The following is a 5000-nucleotide window of genomic DNA, read 5'->3' as shown; positions in this document are numbered from 1 at the left end:
AGGTCACAGCGTTCCGTGCGCCTTGGTGTTTAGTCATGCCGGCCACATGACCACAGAAAACGTCTTCGGACAGCGCAGGCTCTTTGGCTTGGAAACGGAGATGAGCACCGCAACCCTAGAGTCGGATTCGACTGGCTTTCGAGCAAGGGAACCTTTACCTTTACCTTATAGTTTTAATCCTTGATTTTATTGTTTTGTGTTAATGTCGTAACTCGCCCTGAGCCCACTTGTGGGAGGGGCGGGATAGAAACTGGACCAAATAAATGAATAACGAACGAAACATCTTCCTTCTATCTTCTTCCACCCACCAGGTGACAGATCGAGACCAGACTTAAGCTCTGAGTTTTCTACTGTTTGTGGGGGAGTCGGAACGGGTGTGGTGCAGCCAGATCAGGTAAGAGAGGGAACCCTGAGGGGACAGGCTGGGAACAGCCTGGGTGTCTGTGTGTCCCAAATGTCTCCCTTTCCTTCTATCAAAACTCTCCTCTGTGAAGAGCGAAGTTTGAGTCCAATAGCACCTTAAAGACCAGTGACTTCCAGGGTATAAGCTTTTGTGAATCAGAGCTTATCATAGAAGAAGAAGAGAAGAAGAAGAAGAGATTCACTACCCAAGGGAGTCTCAGAGCGTCTTACAAACTCCTTTCCCTTCCCCTCCCCACAACGGACACCCTGTGAGGTGGGTGGGGCTGAGAGAGCTCTTGACAGAAACAGCTCTTGTCAGAACTACGACTTGCCCAAGGTCATCCAGCCAGGTGCAAGTGGAGGAGTGGGGAATCAAACCTGGTTCTCCCAGATTAGAGTCCGCGCACTTAACCACTATACCAAACTGGCTCTCCAGGAAGAAGAGATTGGATTTATACCTTGCCCTTCACTACCCGAAGGTGTCTCAGAGCGGCTTACAAACTCCTTTCCCTTCCCCTCCCCACAACAGACACCCTGTGAGGTGGGTGGGGCTGAGAGAGCTCTTGACAGAAACTGCTCTTTTCCAAGGACAGCTCTTATCAGAACTATGGCTTGCCCAAGGTCATCCAGCCAGGTGCAAGGGGAGGAGTGGGGAATCAAACCTGGTTCTTCCAGATTAGAGTCCGCGCACTTAATCACTACACCAAACTGGCTCTCATACATTTGAAGGGAGCTTTGACTCTCAAAATCTTATACCCTGGAAATTTTGTTGGTTTTTAAGGTGCTACCCGACTTGAATCTTATTCTCTTTGTTGCGCAGTCTGTCGCGCAGTGTGCGTCACCAGATCAGCTCTCAGCTTAAGATCCAAATTGCACTCTGCTAAGATTCCACTGCAGTAAACCACACTCACACAGTTCTTGTGGTTAACTATATACAGTGATTTATTTTCATATATACAGCTATCTCCGACAAAGTGCTCCGCCATACGCTCATACAAGAAGAAGGAATATACTGTACAGACTACATACACTTATATACACTGACCAGCCAATCAGCTTACTGCTGAGTCACTGTGAGAGAGCTCAGCTTAGCTCCAGTCAGAACCGGTTTGTGCTGGTTCTCCAGACTGTCAGACATCTGTCAAATAGATTGGCATGATCACACATACTGAAGCCTTATGACATTCAACACTCTTCTGCTACCGACCAACATGGCTAACCTCTGAAAGTATCCCTCTGGGAAGGCAGTGACCTGCCACACGTGTTCAGTTTGTCCTGCAGGAGAAATTTTGGACAGTTCTGCAGTGTTTGTGGACTGCAGTCCGAGGGGATAGAGGCGGTATGTCCCCCGTGAGGAAAACACGTCTCCTCCTTCTTTCTCCTGCAGGAGAAATTTTGGACTCCTCCATTGTGCTGTGTTTTTGGACTGCAGTCCGTGGGGATATGTGAGGAAAACACATCTCCTTCTTGCCCTGACCTGGATAGCCCATGAAAGCCCGATCTCATTAGAACTCGGAAGCTAAGCAGGGCCGACCCCGGCAAGTACTTGGAAGGGAGACCTCCAGAGGAATACTAGGGCTCGGGACGCAGAGGCAGGCATACCAAGCCCCCTCTCTGAAAATGTACACACACACACACACACACACACACACTGAAAAAAATAGAGAATAGTCTCCTTCTCCTTTCTCCTGCAGGGGAAATTCTGGACTCCTCCGTTTTGCTGTGTTTTTGGACTGCAGTCCGAGGGGATAGAGGCCGTATGTCCCCTGTGAGGAAAACGCGTCTCCTTCTTCTTTCAGGGTCCAGTCTCTTTTGATGAAGTGGTGGTGTGCTTCACCAAGGAGGAGTGGGCGCTGCTGGATCCGGGTCAGCGGGCTCTGCACAGGGAGATCATGGTGGAGAATTATGGGACTGTGTCTTCTCTCGGTAAGCCTCCTGCTTTCCCTCCAGTGGAGGTCCCCACAGGCTCAGCGGTAGAGCATCTGCTTGGCATGCGAAGGCCCCAGGTTCAATCCCTGGCATCTCCAGTTAGAGGACCAGGGTGCTTTGCAGGTACACCTTTCCCTAAGGACTGATCTGGTTGGGGAGACAAAACATACATGCCAAGGACACCTGTGAGCCAAGATGGTGTAGTGGTTAGAGTCCTGGACTGGGAGGCCTGGTTCCAATCCCACCGCTGCCTTTCTTTTCTTCCTTGGTTACACACAGGGGTCATTTCCTGCAGGAGCGCACAGGAGCGGAGCTCCGGCAGTAAAGAGCCCAGGGGGCGGGCACATGCAACAAGCCCCACCCCCTGCTCCCAGCAGCCCTCAGTCAGAGCAAGAAGCAGCCAGGTGTTGCAGAGCCCCCCCCCCCAGTCCAAAACAGTCCAGTGGCACCTTTAAGACCAAGTTTTATTCAGGTACAAGCTCTCCCTGAATAAGCTCTGACCTTGGGTCAGTCACAAACTCTGGCACAGCTGTCCTTGAAAAAGAGCAGTTTGTGTCAGAGTTCTCTCAGCCCCACCCACCTCACAGGGTGTCTGTTGTGGGGAGGGGAAGGGAAGGGAAAGGAGTTTGTAAGCCGCTCTGAGACTCCAAGTGAAGTGCGGGGTATAAATCTAATCTCTTCTTCTTCTTCTTCTTCTCCCTCTTCTGTGAGGGCAGATCTGCGCGTCCCCCCCCCCCAGTAGCTAACAATCCAAAACAGTCCAGTGGAGCCTGAGCGGTGGGTGTTGCCTTCTGACACACTGCTGGTGATGTCAGGGGGTGTGCCATATGCAAAGAAGCTATGCTAATTAGTTATGCTAATGAGCTCCTGCACCTCTTTTTCTACGAAATGACTCCTGATTACACAGTACATTTACCGAAAAGCGGTATAATCCATTTTAGCCTAGGCTGATGCACATAAGAACATTGCAAGAGAATATGTGCGAGAGAGACCACTGCCTGGAAGAGGCAAGGACACAGCCGCTCTGAGAAAGGGATCCTCGGGAGTTGACCCAGCCAATACCATTGAAAAGGGGCAATTAAATTGTGACTGCATAAAGGTCCTACATAACTTTGGGCTAACCAAGAAATCTAAGTAGGGAGGGAGTTGCCCCTGAAACGGAAGTCCCAAGGCAAGTGGGGAACACGTCCTCCTAGCATCAAAGCTGGTGTAGCGTTTGGTGTAGTGGTTAAGAGCAGCAGACTAATCTGGAGAACCGGGTTTGACCTACTCCTCCACATGCAGCCAGCTGGGTGACCTTGGGTCAGTCACAGTTCTCTCAGAGCTGTCTCAGCCCCACCTACCTCTGTCTGTTGTGGGGAGAGGAAGGGAAAGGAGTTTGTAAGCCACTCTGAGACTCCAAATGAAGGGCAGGGTGTAAATCCAATCTCTTCTTTATCTGTTGCTGCTTCTGCTCTTTCTGCTTGTTTTGCTTCTGCTGCTTCTGCTGCTGCTCCGTCTGCTTCTGCTTCTTCTGTGTCTCCCTAGCATAGATCAGTTTGGCCACATATTTTTTACTTTGATCTACCAAGTAAGAAAAAAGATCCTCCACCTTAAGATCTATAAGAGATAACTTCTGTTCAAACACCAAGGTACCCTCAGGGGGCCTCCAAAGAATAGATGGAACCAAAAATCAAAGGCACGTCAACCCACCTCTGCCATGGAATCTTGCTTGGCCACTGTCAAGAGAGTTGGACCACCAGTTCAATTTCTTGTTCTTTCATTAAAATAATGGTTCAGGCTTCCTATCAAGATCCAGGCCTGAAACATGGGGGAAGAGATCAAAAGGAAAACGTCTGTTGTTTTTCCATGAGAAAGTTCACAAGTCTGACTTGATGCCTTTGAATAACAGTGACAAGGAGTTTAAGTTTTAAGTTTAAGTTTAGTTTATTGCCTTAGCCATTGGCCATAACAACACGAAATAAATCAAAGCACAACAAACATTATACATCAATCACTTGCACAGTGACAAGGAGACACACCATTTATTTATTTATTTATTTATTTATTCAATTTACACCCTGCCCGCCCCGCCAGATCAGGGGAGCTGCTTAGCTTCCAAGGGGAGCGCTTAGTTTCCAAGATCTGACAAAATTGGGCTAACCTGGGCCATCTTGGTCAGGACTGTAAAGAAAGGTAATAAATAGAAAATAAATATTCGCCTTCAGAGGATTGCCACGAGCCAGAATGCCAGGCCAAAAAAGTGAATTAATACTGGGGACATTCTGTGCCAAGCAAAATCCCAGGGGTGGCTGCGAGGAGAAAGAAATCACCCATCCTTGGGGAAACTGGTAGGTTCTAGGGACAGGACTCTTTCTGCCCTTGCGCCGTGGTACTGGAATGCTCTCCCTCCCTCAAGAATCCTGATTTACTCAGTTTGGTGTAGTGGTTAAGTGTGCAGACTCTAATCTGGGAGAACTGGGTTTGATTCCCCACTTCTCCACTTGCACCTGCTGGGTGACCTTGGGCAAGCCACAGTTCTGACACAGCTGTTCTTGAAAAAGAGCAGTTTCTGTCAGAGCTCTCTCAGCCCCACCTAACTCACAGGGTGTATGTTGTGGGGAGGGGAAGGGAAAGGAGTTTGTAAGCCACTCTGAGACTCTGAGTGAAGGGCAGGGTATAAATCCAAT

General features: G+C 49.1%; 1 protein-coding gene and 1 pseudogene across 1 annotated transcript in view; one reads left to right on the top strand and one right to left on the bottom strand.

The window, feature by feature from the left end:
- Window positions 1-5000, bottom strand: part of LOC107123819 (zinc finger protein 850-like) — a 399053-nt gene that overhangs the window by 90848 nt on the left and 303205 nt on the right. The gene's annotated exons all lie outside the window — the stretch shown is intronic.
- Window positions 2295-5000, top strand: part of LOC107123811 — a 52783-nt pseudogene continuing 50077 nt past the window's right edge.

Source organism: Gekko japonicus, unplaced genomic scaffold, assembly GCF_001447785.1.
Source record: "Gekko japonicus isolate JY-2015 unplaced genomic scaffold, Gekko_japonicus_V1.1 scaffold712, whole genome shotgun sequence".
NCBI lineage: Eukaryota > Metazoa > Chordata > Lepidosauria > Squamata > Gekkonidae > Gekko > Gekko japonicus.
This window is presented reverse-complemented; position numbering and strand designations above follow the sequence as displayed.